We start from the raw sequence: 21,091 nt of genomic DNA, 5'->3' as shown, positions 1-21,091 counted from the left end.
AGGAGATAAGCAGACCACAATGTGTCTTCAAGAAAATGACTTAGGAATCAGAGAATAAATATCATGAAGAACTTACTTATATTTGAAAGCCCTTTGACCTTCATAAACATCATAAACATCACTGAAAGCTGGAGGACTGACCGGCAAAGACAGACTGTCCGTGTTGACTGTCTGGAGAGCATCTCCTTAAGGCTGTCCTCCAATGAACCCACATAGAAATGATCCTACCGTTTTTGGGAATACATCCTCTGAATTAAACCAGGTGTGCCATATCCAAAAGTTTCTGGAAACATGGTCTCTTTCGGAAAGTAATTTAAAAGATACAGCTTTTTGATGGGACAAAGGGTGTTAAAGAAACTGGCTGATTCACAAGAGATGCATCACCAAGTGAAGAGAGGGACCACATCTGGTGAAAGTAACAAGAGTAAAGAGGGTGAAAGTATGTCAAGAGAGAGAAAACAAATGATAAGCTGATATAAATTTAAATCTCATGCCTAACCTGGCACACTTAAGGCAAAACAGAAGTCACTCTGGCAGAAGACAGTGAGTATCAGTGCATAAAGGTTAAGCTTGCTCAACCAACAGTGCCCGGCACATTTTTACATATATAGTAAGTGGTTAGTGAATGAATCCACAAAGAGCCTACATGACCCAACTAAAATTAGCCTCTAACTAGAGAGGTCAGTCTTGTTTTCCAGATAGTAGGCAAAATGTTACAAAAATTGCACCAGCAGGAAGAACCCACAGCAAGTAAACACTTTACCTCTTTTTGATATTAAAAAATAAAGATAACTCTAAACTATATATTTAATCACAAGACAAGGAGATTTCTTACACCTACTTACTCAGGGCAAAACTTTATGAAAAACCATAAAGGGTCTTTTTTACATCTTTCTTTCCAACTTCTTAAACCTCCCAATTCATCCCACCCCACCCCACCCCACCCCAGCTTTCCGCGCTTGGTGTCCATACGTTTGTTCTCTACATCTGTATCTCAATTTCTGCCCTGCAAACCAGTTCATATGTACCAATTTTATAGATTCCACATATATGCATTAATATATCTGTTTTTCTCTTTCTGACTTACTTCACTCTGTATAACAGTCTCTAGGTCCATCCACATCTCTACAAATGACCCAACTTTGTTCCTTTTTATGGCTGAGTAGTATTCCATTGTATATATGTACTACATCTTCTTTATGTATTCATCTGTCGATGGGCATTTAGGTTGCTTCCATGTCTTGGCTATTGTAAATAGTGCTGCAATGAACATTGGGGTGTAAGTGTCATTTTGAATTATGGTTTTCTCAGGGTATATGTCCAGTAGTGGGATTGCTGAGTCATATGGTAGTTCTATTTTTAGTTTTTTAAGAAACCTCCATACTGTTCTCCATAGTGGCTGTATCAATTTACATTCCCACCAACAGTGCAAGAGGGTGCCCTTTTCTCCACACCTCTCCAGCAACTGATGTTTGTAGATTTTCTGATGATACCCACTCTAACTGGTGTCAGGTGATACCTCATTGTAGTTTTGATTTGCATTTCTCTAATGATTATGATGTTGAGCATCTTTTCATGTGCCTCTTGGCCATCTGTATGTCTTCTTTGGAGAAATGTCTATTTAGGTTTTGTGCCCATCTTTTGATTGGGCTGTTTTTTTTTTTAATATTGAGCTGCATGGACTGTTTATATATTTTGGAGATTAATCCTTTGTCCGTTGATTTGTTTGCAAATATTTTCTCCTACTCCAGCAGTCTTTTCCTCTTGTTTATAGTTTCCTTTGCTGTGCAAAAGCTTTTAAGTTTCATTAGGTTCCATTTGTTTATTTTTGTTTTTATTTCCATTACTCGACGAGGTGGGTCAAAAAAGATCTTGCTGTGATTTATTTCAAAGAGTGTTCTTCCTATGTTTTCCTCTAAGAGTTTTATAGTGTCTGATCTTACATCTAGGTGTTTAACCCATTTTGAGTTTATTTTTGTGTATGGTGTTAGGGAGTGTTCTAATTTCATTCTTTTACAAGTAGCTGTCCAGTTTCCCCAGCACCACTTATTGAAGAGACTGTCTTTTCTCCATTGTACATCCTTGCCTCCTTTGTAATAGATTAGGAGACCATAGGTGCGTGGGTTTATCTCTGGGCTTTCTATCCTATTCCATTGATCTATATTTCCATTTTTGTGCCAGTACCATATTGTCTTCATTACTGTAGCTTTGTAGTATAGTCTGAAGTCAGGGAGTCTGATTCTTCCAGCTCTGTTATTTTCCCTCAAGATTGCTTTGGCTGTTCGGGGTCTTTTGTGTCTCCATACAAATTTTAAGATTTTTTGTTCCAGTTCTGTAAAAAAATGTCATTGGTAATTTGATAGGGATTGCACTGAATCTGTAGATTGCTTTGGGTAGTATAGTCATTTTCACAGTATTGACTCTTCTAATCCAAGGACATGGTATATCTCACAATCTGTGTAATCTTTCATTTCTTTCATCAGTGCCTTATAGTTTTCTGAGTACATGTTTTTTACCTACTTAGGTAGGTTTATTCCTAGGTATTTTCTTCTTTTTGTTGCAATGGTGAATGGGATTATTTCCTTAATTTCTCTTTCTGATATTTTGTTGTTTGTGCATAGGAATGCAAGAGATTTCTGTGCATTATTTTGTAGCCTGCAACTTTACTTTACTAAATTCATTCTTTAGCTCTAGTAGTTTTCTGGTGGCATCTTTAGGATTCTCTATGTATAGTGTCATGTCATCTGCAAACAGTGACAGTTTTACTTCTTCTTTTCCAATTTGTATTTCTTTTTCTTCTGTGATTGCTGTGGCTAGGACTTCCAAAACTATATTGAATAACAGCGGTGAGAGTGGACTTCTTTGTCTTCTTCCTGATCTTAGAGAAAATGCTTTCAAGTTTTTCACCATTGAGAATGATATTTGCTGTGGGTTTGTCATATATGGCCTTTTTTATGTTGAGGTAGGTTCCCTCTATTCCCACTCTCTGGAGAGGTTTTATCATAAATGGGTGTTGAATTTTGCCAAAAGCTTTTTCTGCATCTATTAAAATGATCATATGGTTTTTATTCTTCCGTTTGTTAATACAGTGTAGTGTATCACACTGACTGAATGCACATATTGAAGAATCCTTGAATCCCTGGGATAAATCTCACTTGAGCATGGTGTATGATCCTTTTAATGTGTTGTTGGATTCTGTTTGCATTTTGTTGAGGTTTTTGCATCCATATTCATCAGTGACATTGGTCTGTAATTTTCTTTTTTTATAGTATTTTGTCTGGTTTTGGTATCCGGGTGATGGTGGCCTCATAGAATGAGTTTGGGAGTGTTCCTTCCTCTGCAACTTTTTGGAAGAGTGTGATAAGGATGGGTGTTAGCTCTTCTCTAAATGTTTGATAGAATTCACCTGTGTAGCCAACTGGTCCTGGACTTTGGTTTGTTGGAAGATTTTTAATCACAGTTTCAATTCATTACATCTGATTGGTCTGTTCATATTTTCTATTTCTTCCTGGTTCAGTCTTGGAAGCTTATACCTTTCTAAGAATTCGTCCATTTCTTCCAGATTGTCCATTTTATTGGCATAGAGTTGCTTGTAGTAGTCTCTTAGGATGCTTTGTATTTCTGCCGTGTCTGTTGTAACTTCTCCTTTTTCATTTCTAATTTTATTGATTTGAGTACTTTCCCTCTTTTTCTTGATGAGTCTGGCTAAAGGTTTATCAACTTTGTTTATCTTCTGAAAGAATCAGTTTTTAGTTTTATTAATCTTTGCTATTGTTTTCTTTGTTTCTATTTCATTAATTTCTGCTCTGATCTTTATGATTTCTTTCCTTCTACTAACTTTGGGTTTTGTTTGTTCTTCTTTCTCTAGCTCCTTTAGGTGTAAGGTTAGATTGTTTATTTGAGATTTTTCTTGTTTCTTGAGGTAGGCCTGTATTGCTATAAACTTTCCTCTTAGAACTGCTTTTGCTGCATCCCATAGGTTTTGGATCGTTGTGCTTTCACTGTCATTTGTCTCTAGGTATTTTTTGATTTCCTCTTTGATTTCTTCAATGATGTCTTGGTTATTTAGTAATGTATTGTTTAGTTTCCATGTGTTTGTATTTTTTATGTTTTTTCCCTGTAATTGATTTCTAATCTCATAGCCTTCTGGTCAGAAAACATGCTTGATATGATTTCAATTTTCTTAAATTTACCAAGTCTTCATTTGTGACCTAAGATGTGATCTACCCTGGAGGATGTTCCGTGTGCACTTGAGGTGAAAGTGTAATCTGCTGTTTTCAGATGGTATGTCCTATAAATGTCAGTTAAATCTATCTTGTCTATTGTGTCAATTAAAGCTTGTGTTTCCTTATTAATTTTCTGTTTGGATGATCTGTCTATTGGTATAAGTGAGGTGTTAAAATCCCCTGCTATTACTGTGCTACTGTCAATTTCCTCTTTTATATCTGTTAGCATTTGCCTTTTGTATTGAGGTGCTTCTATGTTGGTTGCATATATATTTATAATTGTTACATCTTCTTCTTGGATGAATCCCTTGGTCATTATGTAGTGTCCTTCTTTGTCTCTTGTAACATTCTTTATTTTAAAGTCTATTTTATCTGATATGAGTATTGCTACTCCAGCTTTGATTTCCATTTGCACAGAATATCTTTTTCCATCCCCTCACTTTCAGTCTGTATGTGTCCCTAGGTCTGAAGTGGGGCTCTTGTAGGCAGCATATAGATGGGTCTTGTTTTTGTATCTATTCAGTGAGCCTGTGTCTTTTGGTTGGAGCATTTAATCCATTCACCTTTAAGGTAATTATAGATATGTATGTTCCTATTATAATTTTCTTAATTCTTATGGGTTTGTTTTCATAGGTCCTTTTCTCCTCTTGTGTTTCCCACTCAAAGAAGTTCCTTTAGCATTTGTTATAGAGCTGGTTTGGTGGTCCTGAATTCTCTTAGCTTTTGCTTGTCTGTAATGCTTTTGATTTCCCTGTCGAATCTGAATGAGATCCTTGCCGGGTAGAGTAATCTCGGTTGTAGGTTCTTTCCTTTCATCACTTTAAATATATCATGCCACTCCCTTCTGGCTTGTAGAGTTTCTGCTGAGAAATCAGCTGTTAACCTTATGGGGATTCCCTTGTATTCCCTTTGTTCCCTTGTTGGTTTTAATAATTTTTCTTTGTCTTTAATTTTTGTCAGTTGGATGACTATGTGTCTCAGTGTGTTTCTCCTTGGGTTTATCCTGCCTGGGACTCTCTGCACTTCCTGGACTTGGGTGGCTATTTCCTTTCCCATGTTAGGGAAGTTTTCGACTGTAATCTCGTCAAATATTTTCTCGGGTCCTTTCTCTCTCTCTTCTCTTTCTGGGACCGCTATAATGCAAATGTTGCTGCATCTAATGTTCCCAGAGGTCTCTTGGGCTGTCTTCATTTCTTTTCATTCTTTTTTCTTTATTCTGTTCTGTGTCAGGGATTTCCACCATTCTGTCTTCTAGGTCACTTACCCATTCTTCTACCTCAGTTATTCTGCTATTGATTCCTTGTAGTGTATTTTTCATTTCAATTATTGTATTGTCCATCTTTTTTTGTTTGCTCTTTAATTCTTCTAGGTCTTTGTTAAACATTTCTTGCATCTTCTCCATCTTTGCCTCCATTCTTTTTCTGAGGTCCTGGATCTTCTTCACTATCATTATTCTGAATTCTTTTTCTGGCGGGTTGCCTATCTCCACTTCCTTTAGCTGTTTTTCTGGAGTTTTATCTTGTTCCTTCATCTGATACGTAGTGTTCTGTCTTTTCATTTTGTCTATCTTTCTGTGAATGTGGTTTTCGTTCCACAGGCTGCAGGACTGTAGTTCTTGTTTCTGCTGTCTGCCCTCTGGTGGATAAGGCTTTCTAAGAGGCTTGTGCAAACTTCCTGATGGGAGGGACTGGTGGCGGGTAGAGCTGGCTGTTGCTCTGGTGGTCAGAGCTCAGTAAAACTTTAATCCCCTTGCCCGCTGATGGGTGGGGCTGAGTTCCCTCCCCGTTGGTGGTTTGGCCTGAGGCAACCCATCACTGGAGTCTATAGGCTCTTTGGCAGGGCTAATGGCAGACTCCCAGAGTGTTCACGCCAAGGATTACTTCCCAGAACTTCTGCTGCCAGTGTCCTTGTCTCCGTGGTGAGCCACAACCTCCCCCCACCTCTGGAGAAGACCCTCCAACACTAGCATGTAGGCCTGGTTCAGTCTCCTTTGGGGTCACTGCTCCTTCCCCCTGGGTCCTGATGTTCACACTACTTTGTGTGTGCCTTCCAAGGGTGGAGTCTTCATTTCCCCCAGTCCTGTCAAAGTCTTGCAATCCAATCCCGCTTGCTTACAAAGTCTGATTCTCTGGGAATTCCTCCTCCTTTTGCCAGCCCTCCAGGTTGGGAAGCCTGATATGCATCTAAGAATCTTCACTCCAGTGGGTGGACTCCTGTGGTATAGTTGTTCTCCAGTTTGTAGGTCACCCATTCAGCGGTTATGGGATTTGATTTTCTTGTGATTCTGCCCCTCCTACCACCTCATTGCAGCTTCTCCTTCATTTTTGGATGTGGGGTATCTTTTTTGGTGAGTTCCAGTGTCTTCCTGTCGATGACTGTTCAGCAGTTAGTTGTGATTCTGGTGCTCTCTCAAGAGGGAGTGAGCGCATGTCCTTCTACTCCGCCATCTTGAACCAATCTCCTTAATTTTCACACTTTCTACAAAAAGTTTCCCCTTCTCATTTCTACATCTCCCGGGTTGGGGGGGAAAATATGTGAACTCTTCCACACTCCTCTGCCCTACCCTCATCTTTCCTACCCACGCATATGTTTAGTGGGAAAGAAAAGTTTTCAAAAATATATAAGAAAATCCTGGGAATTCCCTGGTGGTCCAGTGATTAGGATTCCACACTCTCACTGCCAAGGGCCTGGGTTCGATCCCTGGTCAGGGAACTAAGATCCTGCAAGCCTCATGGCACAACCAAAAAAGAAAAAGAAAAGAAAAAGAAAAGAAAAGAGAAAATTCTTTTGTTGGCAAATAAGACAGAGTGTTTAACCTCTATCAGTCATTCTTCCTGCTCCTATTGAATCTTCAGAGGCATGAGGGCTGAGGTTGTGGAAGAAGAGGCAGAGGAAGTGGGAAGGACCCAGGAGAAGTGACGCATTCATTCTTTAAGCAGTGTCCAGGCTCACTGACCAAGCTGGAGGAGATACCACAGTCAGTAAGATGCAGCCCCACTCTGATGTAACTTTCATTCTAAAGGTAGAAAAGCTAACAAACAAATAATAATAAAATAATTATAAAATTGGAAATGTTATGAAAGAAACTAGGGCTGAAAGATAATAATGGCTGTTGTGCATTGGGGGTGGACACCCACTTTAGGTAGAATACTCAAGGCTAAATGAGGAGTTGGCCACGTAGGAAGATGGGGAAGCACTTCCTGGGGAAAATAACCAGGACAACTGGTGCTGAGCTGGAAAGAGTGTGAGGGGCAGAAACCCCAATGACTGGTTCTGCAAAGATTGCTCTGGTTGACTTACAGAGAATAGACTGCAGGAGGCCAAAAGCAAAAGCAGAGGGCCTGTTGCAGGAGCCTTGGTAAGAGAAGTGGGCTGCTGGACTCAGATAGGGCAGAGGAGATGGACAAAAGTGAAGAGATGAGGCTTGACAATGGAGTGGGTGTCGGGATGCAAGAAAAGGGGAGAATCAACAGTGACTCTTGGATTCCAATCTTGAACATCTAGGTGGCCACTGGTGGCATGCATTGACCCATGGGTTAAGACCAGAGACTGGGAACAGATTTGAGGGAAGGATAGAGTGACTGAAATCAAAAATTCCCTGTAATGCACTTTTTGTGGATTTACTCTGTCAGAATTGGCAATAAGCAGAAATCCACCTACAAATAACTTCATTGCTGATCCTGTTTGAGCTGTGAAATATCTGCTTTATAAAATGAAGGGATTACAAAACTAAATACTGTAATTATTCCTCTCAACCTGGTATAACAATAACCATGTGAGAACTGTAATGAGTCTCACTTAATGCACAACACATTCTGAGCTTCTCAGAGGAAAGTACTGAATATGTGTGGAAAGCTCATTAATTGAGTATCCAGGAATGTGTCATTAGATGCAGTAGTGTTAAAAATAAGAGTAGAGTTCTAAACATAGTAGCATAGTTTCCTCTGCACAAAATACTATCTGTAACAGATTAACAAGTGACCTTGTTACTGTTCATGGATCCTGGCCTAGTTTGAGTCTGTGAGCATTGAAGCAAGTAATTTCAGAAATCTCACAATCCGGAAAAGTATCATTGCCTTATTTGAAGTAAAGTCCATTGTATTTAGGGATGAGATTCTTCCCCTTTTCTTTGATTTCTGTGCTGAGTTGAGGAGACTCCCACAGTTTACACATGGGTTTACTTAGTTCACGATCTCGACTAGAGGATAAATGATTTATTGTACAAGATTATTCACAGAAGACTAAACATGGCTCTTCCTGCCGTATCAGTTGTTCCATTGCATTAATATTTCAATGTTTTACATGAATTCATGTATGGAGTAATAGTTATTGACCAAATTTCATTGTCCCCTGATGCATACATCAGCAAATCTTCAGAGGTCTGAAGTGATGCGATATATAGCCCATTCCTGAATGTCTCTAGAGAAAAGAGACTTCCCAGTTGGATCAATTCAAAAACATTAAGTCTGTGTACCATGTATGAGAAACTGTGCTAGGGGCCAAGGATACAGAGTTTGTGTTGCATCATGTCTCTATAAACTGCCTCAGACTCCCACTTATATTTTTTTATATCAGCTAATATTTATTGAGCGCTTAGTGTGTTCCAGTAAGTATTTTATGTAGTTTCAAGGAATAACTCAAAGACAGTTATTTTGCATACAAATGTTCTCACATAGGAATAAGATGATCAGCTTGTGCCAGTTTGTCTGGGACTGCCTCTGTGTTTTTTGTAATTGAAATGAAGTTCATATAACATAAAATTAATCATTTAGAATATACAATTCACTGACACTTAATACATTCACAATGTTGTGCAATCACAATCCCTATCTAGTTTGAAAACGTTTTCATCACCCCAAAAGAAACTCCCTCCCCCATTAAGTAGTCGCTATCTATTCTCACATCCCCCAGTCGCTGGCAACCACCAACCTGTCTTCTGTTTCTACGGATTTACCTACTCCTGACATTTCACATAAATGAAATCATGGCATAATGTTTTAGAGTTTCAATATTGTAGCAGGTATCCTTTCAATGGCCAAATAATACTGTGTTATGCGTATATCCTAAATTTGTTTATCTGTTGTCAGTGGATGGACATTGGGTGGTTTCCACCTTTTAGCTACTGTAAATAGTGCTTCTATGGACATCGTGTACAAGTATTTGAGTACCTGTTTTCAGTTCTTTGGGATATATACCCAGGAGTGTAATTGCTAGATCACATGATAATTCTGCATTTAACTTTTTGAAGAACCACCAAACTGTTTTCCACAGTGGGTGTACCCATTTTACATTGCCACCAGCAATGTACAAGCATTCCAATTCTCCACATCCTCGCCAAGATTAGTTATTCTCAGCTTTTATGGGCTTTAGGGGTTTTTGTCTGTTTGTTTGTTTGTTTTTAAATAGTAGTAATCCTACTGAGTGTAAAGTGGTATCTCCGTGGTTTTGAGTTTCATTTCCCTAATGCCTAATGATGTTAAGCATCTTTTCAGGTGCTTATTGGCCATTTGTCTATCTTCTTTGGAGAAATGTCTATTCAAGTGCTTTGTACATGTTTTAATTGGGTAGTTTGTCTTTTTGTTATTAAGTTATAGGAATTGTTCCTATATTCTCAATACTACCCCCTTATCAGATGTATGATTTGCAAATAATTTCTCCCATTGTGTAGGATGTCTCATCACTTTCTTGATAACATCCTTTGATGATCAAAAGTTCTAAATACTGGTGAAGTACAATTTATCTATTTCTCCTTTTTCTGATTTTGGTATCATATCTAAGAATGCTTTTCAAATCCAAAGTCACAAAGATTTAGGCCTATGTTTTCTTCTAAGAGTTTTATAGTTCTAACTATATTAGGTTGTTGTTTCATTTTACATTAATTTTTGTATATGGTGTGAGGTAGTGGTACAGTTTCATTCTTTTGCATGTGGATATCCAGTTATCCCAACCCCATTTGTTGAAGAGACTATTCTTTTCCCACTGGATTGTCTTGGCACCCTTGTCAGAAATCAGTTGACCATACTGTGTGGGTTTATTACTAGACTCTCATTTCTATTCCATTGGTCTACATGTCTGTCCTATGCCAAGACTCAAAGCCTCACTTCTTGAAGTAGAGGTGGGTAAGGGCAGAGAAAAGTTCATACAAAAATACACATAGATTAAAAAACACAGTTACCACCACTGAGGAGCTCACAGTCTAAATCAGGGATGCACAATCCCTTGAAATTATACAAAAAATTTTCATGAATGGACAGATCACATTTATCGATGGAGAAAGATCCACAGTTTTCCTGAGGTTCCCAAAAGTGTGTATAACATAAACAAAAAAATAGGAATTAATTAAGATAACAGCTGTTTCAGTCCTAGGTATATATTAGAATCTCCCAGGAAGATTTTAAAAACTAATGATTCTTTGGACTCATACCTAGAGATTCTGATTCAATTGGATGGGAGTTGGGCCCATGTTATTAACATTTTTTAAAAGCTCCTAAGTAATTAAAATTTGCTGGGAGTGTTGAGGACCCCTGGTCTAAAAGGAGAGTCATCATTATATATAACAATGTAGGTTATTACATATTATATAAATAATTGCAATATAGTATGATAAATGCTAAATATGGAAATTTACAATAACTATTCTCTTTTTCCCTAAGATCTCACAAAGTATAATTGGGAAATTTCTGATATAATAGAAAGACTGAGCGAAAATTCAAGAGAACTTTTAACCCAAATCCCTGTATCTTTATTTTTCTCTGTTTCTGGAAGCTGCCACAAAATGTCTTGGTACTGAGTCAAGTTTGACTGCAACGATACGAGAAGGCCTGAGCCAGGTCCATCAGCTAAGCCCCTCCTGGGTTCCTGCACCTCAGAAACTGTAGGATTATAGATGTCTGTTGTTGCAAGTGACAAAGTTGTGGGATTGTTATGCAGCAACATACAAGAGTACAGATGGTAAATAAATATTCAAACACATTATTAAAAAGAAGCACCCTTTCATAGGTGATCCCGTGTGTAGAAGAAAGACAATGGTTGGCCTTGGGCTCAGGAACCTGGGTTCTAGTTGAGCCCCATCACTTGTTCTGTGAAATGGGAATAATAATGTTTGTCTCCTTGGCCAGAACTGCATCACTTGTCCACAGCTAAAGCAATTATGATTCTTCCCTTTCAGCTCAGGTTGGGGCTGTTCATGAAGTGTGTGACTGAATAGAGGAAAGTTGAAACATACACTGCATCAGGGTCTACTTGGAGAAAGGTTAAATGTTTTCGGAGTAAGCGACAGAAACCATCTCCTGCCATCACATAGTAACACAATGACCTTGAACAAATAGCCTCTCCAAACTTCCCGGGGAACAGAAACAGCTGAAGACCTGAGTACTTACACTGGGATAAGTAAATAAAGGAAACGAATAAATATAAAAACTAAATTTAAAAAGTGTTATATGCCAAAGAAGATATAGAAATATAATTTTGATATAGCTTCCAAAAGTATTCTGTATCTGTCATATATAATTTAGACGAGAAGCTTTGGCCATCCCTTTTGTAATCATCTATGGCAATAGTAGGAATGAACTATGATATAAATGTGATGGTAGGTACCACATACGAGATTGATAGTATCCAAACCATCTTCCAATCAGTAAAAATAAATAATATTTTTCAGAAGTTGAAAAGTTGTAATTTAGAAGCTTACTTAGGATCCTTTTGATTCCTATTCAATGAATAATATGGTACCAATAGAGAATGATTTCCTTATGCCAAGAAATAGACACAAATGAAAATGAAAGGGTGATAAAATCTTACTTTCTTCACAAACAGTGAAACAGCAGAGGCAAATTTCCTATAGACAGGAAATTGAAACTGAAAGCACACTCTAGGAGAGTTTTATCAAACACTTAAAATCTTCAGTTTCTATAGATTCCCAAGTTTGATGCGTAAGTTACTTGGGACCCACATTTTTTTAAATAGCATTTTTTTCTGTACTACAAATGATTTTCCATCAATCTTTTTTCCAAAGCTAGTGAAAAGTTACTAGATTTCACCATCCCTTTGTATGACCTGCATTCTACAATATGGGCAAAGAAAACAGCAATAACAATTAACACTGCATGGGCTTTATATATAGTAGTGGAAAACAGATCATCAGGATAGTATTATTTTACAACTTCTCTTAGATATTTGATAGCTCCCCACAGGCAGTGTACAACGGAAGCAAGAGTTTGTTTTAACCTTTTATAGTAGCTTCTTCCCGGGATCCTAGTTTGGACATTCAAATTAGTGTTTCATGCCTCAAGTCATATAAAATGTGGGGTGAGGAGCTGTGGGGGAAGGAATACACATAAAGTAGGGGAGACTCTTGCAAGTATCAAAATATCACGGTACTAGCTTCTGGAGGTTCTTAATTCCAAGTTCTAAATATGTTTTCTTGCTAGGCAAAACTTGAATTATATACTTGGGTTAGTTTGAGGTATCCTCTTCATTCAAGGACTACCAGGTTTCTATTATACAATATGTCCTGATTGTTTCTCTCTCTAAATATAAGTATAAACATAAAGATATTTTATTTTAGTTTTAGTTGTAAGACTGCTTGAGTTAGAATCCTAGACTCACCACTCGTTACTTAACCATTTCATGCCTCATTGAAGTGGCATGCCTGTGCTTGCTTGTTTGACCTCTGTAAAATGGGGATAATAATAATATCTACCTTACACCGGAGGTTGCTGTGGGAATTAAATGAGTTCACACCTGTGAAGCACCTAGAACAATGCCAGGCACAGATATTATTCATATTTCTAAAAAAAAGAGAAAAGAAGTGAAAATGTACTGAGTATTTCCTCATCTCTCTTTTGTGCAAAAGCTGTTTTTTTACTGGATAGGCTGCTGTGGTTCCTAATCTTGGCGTGAAGTTTATTTACCCAAACATGTGAAATTCATGGATTTATAGGGTTCTGATCCTTTCACACACAGGCCTCTGGTTTACACTTTAATTTATTATGACAGTGACTCAGAATCACTGCCATCCAGCTCCCCTGGCTGCTTCTACATAATGACTTAGTTTTCTGTGTTCCAGCTCATGAGGAACAGATGTTAAAGTGAAAAAATAACACCATAACCATTTCCCTTAATTAGCACCTTTGTGAGTAAACTGAAGAAGAGTGAACCGTCCTAGAAACTAAATTACTCTCCCATCTTCAGGCGAACCTTCCAGCTCCGCGGGATGAGTCACTAGCCAGCGCAGATAACTCCTCCGCGCCTCGCGCCTCCTCTGTGAATAAATGGGGCCGTTAGTCCTTCAGCTACAAATCTGGCCATTTTTAAGAGCACTTTAATCATTTTCCATTTTTTAAAAGCTGATGTTTTCATACAGTCTTTCTTCTTTCTTTTTCCTCTTCCTCTTCGTAAATACAAAGGGAGATGACTGTGCTTTTCATGCTGTCACTGACTCAGCAATTCCTCTATTTTTTATGAGCTCCTATCAGGGGCAGCATAAAAATATTACCAGATTAAGAACTAACAAGGTAACCTCTAGGGAAAAAAAAGAAAGGGGGCTGAGGGGAGGGAGAAAACCTTGTTTTATCCCAAGAAGTTACCAGCCAAAATCAAAGATGCAAAATGATGATTTTTGTTGTTCTAACATGAAATCAAATATTCATTTGAGAACATTTTTTCCCGGCTTAACATTCAGCACCCCCTGGTAAGATTAATTTTAATATCATGAGAGCAAGTTCCAGCAACTCAACTACTTCATTTGCATACTATGATTTCTATATGATTCAGATTCGTATCGCTTTGAATCCCAGAAGCCCCAAATAAATGTAGCATTATCACTGAAATGCAGCACTTTTCTCTTTTTATAAAGATGAATTTATGCTTGAAATAAATTTATTCTAATCCAACTTGAAATATACAGGCACTATCACAGACTCTGAGGACTGAAGAAAACTCAAGGGGTTCTCCAGTCTAAGCCAGACCACTCTTAGGATCCATCAGGTAGAGGGGTTTTAAACCTAGTCTTATGATTCTCCAAGGAAAGAAATTTTGTTAACACCTCCCAATAACTTCTGCAGCTTTGAGCATACAGGGTATGACTCTACAATAACAAAACAAAACATATTTCCATAAACCATTCTTGAAAATTTTTCATTTCTTAGTCATATTCCACAAAGGGAATTTCTCAGGTCATCAGACCAACATTTTCCTTTTTTTTTTTTTTTTTTTTGCGGTATGCAGGCCTCTCACTGTTGTGGCCTCTCCCGTTGCGGAGCGCAGGCTCGGCGGCCATGGCTCATGGGCCCAGCTGCTCCGCGGCATGTGGGATCTTCCCAGACCGGGGCACGAACCTGCGTCCCCTGCATCGGCAGGCGGACTCTCAACCACTGCGCCACCAGGGAAGCCCCGACATTTTCCTTTTTGCATAATTTTGTACAAGTTGTTAGGATGAAATTTTTAACGAGTTTACCGTCTTTTTTTTTAGCCTCTCTTATTTTCTCTTGCCTTTAGTGCCTTTCAACAAATGATGTAATCTTTACTAAAAATTCTTTGAGTTAAGGGATTTATTGTCAAACTGCCTTTATGATGATCTTGATCATCAGAGATCATATTGCTATCTACGATGTCCTTTGTAACAGCAACAAAAAAAGCACACACAGACACACATAGGTGACTGGCGCAAGGTCATGCATAGTCGGAATATTTTTGCTGCAGGAAAGCTAACCAAATCAATCCTTTTAGGAATTAACGACAAACGCAAGTTTATGAAAGTCTATCAGCTTTTACAGCTTCTAAAATGAACATTCACTTCTCAAAAGGACTCATAAATGTTTTTGTTTCACAAAGAATGTTTATCTTCCTGACTTTCTTTCATATGCTCCTAAAGAGCGATGTGGTTTTGTTTAGTAGGTATTTATTGATACCCACTATTTACCAGACACTGTTCAAGGATGAGGATAAAAAGGCGAGAAAACAAGGTCCATGCCTGGTGGAGCCTGCAGTCTTGCAGGAACCACGATTACAAAACACGTCATTTCCATACAAGTGGCAAGTGCCATGAGGAAAGCCTCTACTGGAGGACAGGAAGCCAGAGAGGCGTGAAGTCAGGGAAGACTTCCTGGAAGAGTTGCTGTAACTAGCACAATTTCTAATTTAATTTTTAAGAAAACAGTCTGTATAAAAGAAATTTTAAAAATACTCCGTATCTAGGAAGACATATATTGGAGGATGGGAGCGAGGAGGAGGCAAAATATTATCAAACTGTGTCACAGACAAAGGGAGAAGAGTTCCTCTTCAAAATGCCTAAGCAGAGTCGGTGAACATCCACATATCTGCTTCTGAGATTCTGACACCAATTCCAATGTGTGGGTTTTTTCCCTCACACCAAGCAATTCTCGGACACAAGCTGGGTGTCCTACAATTCAACTCATTTCTGACACTATCTACCTGGAGGTAGCATCAGATTCCACAGGTTAAACCCACAAGACTGCCCCTCCCCCACCACACACATTTCAGATGCCAATCACAAGTCCAGGCTGTCACCTGTGCTTCAACTGACCTGCTATATATAGATTATAGGTTTCCATCACCCCCTCCATGGGTTTAATTAATTTGCTGAAGTCGTTCACACAACTCAGAAAAACATTTTCTTAGGTTTATCAGTTTACTATAAAAGGATAAAACTCAGGAGTAGCCAGATGGGAGAGATGCGTAGGGCAAGGTATGTGGGAAGGGGCACGGAGCTTCCATGCTCTCTGAGATTGCCACACCTCCAGAGAAAGGAGGTCTTGGAGGGCAACCCAGGATCCACAGAACCCCAAATGATTGTTTCATAATAAACTTTCCTCTTCCAGTATTTGGGAATCAGCTTCTAAATACTCTCAAATTTTGATGCATTAAAGAATAAGTAGGGTCGGGACTTCCCTGGAGGTCCAGTGGTTAAGACTCCACACTTCCAATGCAGGGGGTGCAAGTTTGATCCCTGGTTGGGGAACTAAGATCCCACCCACATGCTGCACAGCGTGGCCAAAAAGGAATAGTGGGGTCTCTGGCTTTTGTGTTTGGTACTGTTTTCCTATGAGATTCTCATAGGAACATCCACCTAATGTAAGAAGCTCTGGTCAACAGATGTGACTGATTTGATTTTGGTCTCCTTAGGTGCCATGCACATGCTGTATAAGAAACTGGAGATTCTAGACAAAATAACAATACTAACAAAGCACACCCATATTTGGTGAAAGTTTTTAAACGCAGCAGCCGTGTCTGTGCCCACCCTTACCCTTGGACCTTTCAGTGTGCTTGGGCCTTTTCCAACTGCCAATATTTGCATCTCTGGCCTGAGGACTGAGGGCCAACCTGCCCACATACCTAACAAAATGGAAAGACCAGGAATGAACAACCTCCGAAGCAGCCCTCAACCATGTCCCAGCTCCCTGCCTCTCAGGCTGGGTAATTCTGAAGCTTGTGTTTACAGCGCTCACTAGAATTTACCAAGAGAAGTAAGCACTAGTCACTCACTTTAGTAGCTGCCTTAATAATGCACCTTTTAGGGCTTCCCTAGTGGCGCAGTGGTTAAGAATCCACCTGCTAATGCAGGGGACACAGGTTCGTGCCCCCCAGTCTGGGAAGATCCCACAGGCCGCAGAGCGGCTAGGCCCGTGAGCCACAACTACTGAGCCTGCGCGTCTGGAGCCTGTGCTCCGCAACGGGAGAGGCCGCGACAGTGAGAGGCCTGCGCACCGCGATGAAGAGTGGCCCCCGCTTGCCGCAACTGGAGAAAGCCCTCGCACAGAAATGAAGACTCAACACAGCCAAAAATAAATATAAAATAAGTTAATTAATTTTAAAAAAATGCACCTTTTATTGGCTGCCTTCCTCTCCCTGTATTATTTCCCTGCTCCCCTATTGGTGTTTCCTGTATCGCACAAGCTGCACTCAAATACTTATCTCAGGGTCTGCTTCCAAGGGACTAAATCAAGAGGACATGACTCATTAAGTATAATGGTATCTTCATGTTCAAATAGTATTTTATAAGTACACAGAATATACAACCCAAATTGCAAAGATAAAGAAATAAAACAAGACATTTTAACAACAACTATGTTTTCTAAAACATGTTAGAAAATAGACATATGTTCAATTGCCTAATTTTGGTCCCAGAAGCATAATGTGGAGTGTACATATTTGGAGGAAACCACAGTAAGGGCTGTCACCAAGGAAGGACAGGTTAGTCACCTTTCCAGGTACAAGGGCAGAGAATAGTACAGATGGAGAGAGAGGTGTCAAGTGGAAACCAGAAGAGAGGTGTTGCTTTTTTGTAAGTATGTTAATGTAAGCATGCATACTGAAAAATACTGGGGGACCAGCAAAACCCACTGCCCCTCCAGCTGATTCTGATCAGAACAGGGTAATTAATCAATCATGACACGTTGATGTGCTGGAGCTGGCTCGGACCAGCTCATGAGAGCCTGAGACCTGACTGCTAATTTCAGGAATTTTGCAAGCCAGATGACTTCATGGTGTAGTCTGAAATAGACCATGGTGGGAGTATCTGCACCACAGAAATGGGCAAATGCTATAAATCAGGCTTCCTTTTCCCCCAAGAGCCAGTTGTTAAACATTTACCAGCACACCACTGAATGTTGACATTGTCATATTCACGTTTATTAATTAGCCAACCTCACTACAACAAGGAAACCAAGGACTAAGGGTAGATTGAGACTCACTTCCTTGGTGCCTTGTAAAACTGTAAGAGATCTGTAAGAGATCAAGGAAGATACTGCCTAGATAATTGGTCTTTACATCGGGCTTTGCAAATGCTCAGGGGTTTGTATACACGAATAATTTTAAGGGACTCAGTTTCCAGATCTTCAACTTTCACATGTGCTCTTTCTAAAAATTGGTTTGCCTGAGAATGAGGGTACCTCTCCACAGGCTTTCTCCCGTTTTACAGAAGAAAGGCATACCTACACACACATACACACCAAATCTCACTACTGGGCATTTCCCTGGGGTGTAAAAGTCTCCAAGTCCCCAAACAAAGGTATACAGGGAAAGACTGTACTGGGAGAAGCCTCCTTCGTGATTAATTAAGGCATCTTAAGCAGGGCCTCCTATCTTTCCCGGTTTTATATATTTATCTGTTAAGGTGAGGCTTGCATTAAAAGGAAGGTATATTAACCCATTTTGCAATTTTTCTGAATTCAAAACAACTGAGGAAATATATCAGTGGCATTGACTCTTTTGATTGTAGTTAGAGTGCTTTGCAGGACTACCAAAAATTTAAGATACTTTGGAAAGCCCCATGGCTATAAATTTCACATGCCTTCTTTGCTGTTCCGTGTGCTTTATTTCATAAGGTAATTAAAACGTATTTCATCAAATCATATCGTGAAATAGTTATCCAATTACAGCTCAATCTTCATCTCATTTAACAAGATGTTCAATACTTTCTATCTCCTAGAAACAAAAAAAAAGAACTTATTTAAATATAATTTTTAAAAATATAGATGTCGGTTTTAAAATGATCGAAAGGTGCATAGTTTTTTTAAAAAAAAATTCCTCTCGTCAGGAGCAAATAAGTTTGGCGCTGTGGCCCAAGGTTACTCTCACAGCTAGCCTGGAGAGTCCAGAGGTGGATTAGACAGGGGCAAACAAACCCTTCCAGAATACCCAGAAGTAAAGAGAGAAAAGAATCCCTTGGAAGAGTTTAGTAATTCACTGCAAATGTTTCATTACAGTTGTTATTTTTAAAAGTACCTTCATTGATGTGTGAGAAAAAAAAAGTCTGTGGAAAAGGAATCTAGAAAACAGTAGTTTTAAAACATGGTGAACTTCTTTGAAAATGATTGTGTGTATATATATATTCAAATATATAAAAGTCAAAAAATGACGTGTCATTTCGTAGAAGAAGATCTTGAGCAGAAAAAAGAAAAACCTTTGATATCTATGAATAGTCGCTAACCCACAGCCAAGAGTATATCTCATCACGTTGTTTTTTCAAGTGTACCCAAAAGTCAGCTTTTCTTAGATCCTGTGATCTAAGTGTGCTTGATGTAAGCTCTCCTATGGAGTCATACCGGATAGTAAATGTCTGTATTATTAATAGCATCAAAGCGATAAATGTGTTCCTAACATAGGTGAAACCTGGGTGTTTACAAGGCACCTGCACAGCCTTTAAGGCTGCTGGCAGAGTAGGTCGAATTGTTTCTTCTAAAAGCATCCACTAAAAATAACCATTTTTTTCTTCTTTATTAGGAATTCCAGAAGTTATGGTTGCCTATAAAATCAAAAGCATGTGGGAGTAAAATGTATATTCTTCCAGAAGGTTCCTCCGAGCATTCAAGGCGATGTATCTGTGGCCCTTCATGCCGGGATGGTGGTAGCCATTTATGCTGATTGTTCCAATAAAACTCTCAATTTAAAGGTAACTTATTTTGGCAACTTGATGATTACATTCAGTCAGGTTGGAAGTAGGAAGGCAGATAAAATTGCCTTGATCAAGAAAAAAGAAAATGTATTTTTTGAAATCAAAAAGCAGGCAATCTCAGTGGCAACACTTTATCCAAATAACTACAGATGTTGCCTTACTCTTTGGGTGTTAAACAGTATAAAGAATGACAAGAAATAAACTCTTTCTGTTCTAGTGGAAAGAATCTATTCCTATTCTGTTTTCTAGAAATGAGAGGAATAATCTATCCCGGCAGTTCATCTACTTGTGTGCCTAGGAAAACTTATTTAAAAATTCTTTCCTCTTGCACATGGGTTCAGTGGTATTGATTTAGCCACTGCTTCTTACATCCAGGGCATGAAATCAACTGATAACTTATGTGCTCCGTGGGGGCTGGAGAGCACAGAAGAGTTCAGGTACCCCTTCCCCTCACTCCACTCTCCACCCTCACTCCACCCTACCCCGCAAACTGTCTTGGCAATTATCTTGGGATCTCCCTTCCTTGTCTTGGGAGGTGATAATGTATATATGCAGAAATAATAACTTCTCTGCACAAGAACAGCACCTTTTTAAAGGCAGCATTTTATCTCCCTCTCCCCCCATGTTAACGTGGGGGCTTTAGTTGGGAGGGAAAGCAGGGAAGGTGGTTGGCCGGTTCTCGGCACTGGCACCCCCCACTACACCCTGGAGGTAGTAGCTGGCCTTCCTGCTGCTGTTGGTCTAAATGTAGAATGTGAGGTATGTGGTGCTTTTAATCCCCCAATGATGCAACAGGAAAACTCTCATTTCACATTCTGTTCCGTGTGGGCTGATCTGGACAAGTCGCTGAGGCAGCCCCCTGCCCTTTGGTCCACTTGAGAAAGGGTCCTGGACTCTCGCTCCTGCCTTGTTGGATGCTCAGTCCTCCTGACTGATATTTGGCAATGGTCAGGCAACTCCCTGGTCCTCGTCAGCTCCAGAATAAGACCTGGTACATAGTACATTTCTCCTTGTCATCACAAAGACCAAAACTCCTCATTAACTCAGCTGCTCTGATAACATCAAAATATACCACAAACTGAGTGAGAGGGAGAGACCAAGGAGCAGAATGTTTGCTGACAGCTCAGATCTTCTGTTCATTTTCCCAAGGACCCCCCGCATGTATCCCAGCTCACCTCCCCCTGCAACAGCCTCCTCTGGGTACCCATTTTATAGTGCAAACCAGAATACTCTGAAATTACCCCCCATCCTTCCCCAACCCCTAAGGAAAGAACATATTGGACTCCCTTGGTTTATGATTACTTTTACACTTATCTAAAAGACCTATGCTTTTCCCCAGGTGATAGATTCCTTTTGATTTCACTAACTGTGTCAGATTATCTAAATCTCATCACCTCAAGGCAGAAGTCCACAAAGTTTAGCGGTATCGTTCTAAATTGCACTAGAGTTA

General features: G+C 39.4%; 1 protein-coding gene across 11 annotated transcripts in view; it reads right to left on the bottom strand.

Annotated features, from left to right (window-relative positions):
* Positions 1-21,091, bottom strand: part of LMNTD1 (lamin tail domain containing 1) — a 440,038-nt gene that overhangs the window by 305,936 nt on the left and 113,011 nt on the right. The gene's annotated exons all lie outside the window — the stretch shown is intronic.

This window comes from Stenella coeruleoalba (genome assembly GCF_951394435.1).
Source record: "Stenella coeruleoalba genome assembly, chromosome: 11".
NCBI classification, from domain to species: Eukaryota; Metazoa; Chordata; class Mammalia; order Artiodactyla; family Delphinidae; genus Stenella; species Stenella coeruleoalba.
Note: the sequence above shows the minus strand (reverse complement) of the source record. Positions and strands in the feature narration are given on the sequence as shown.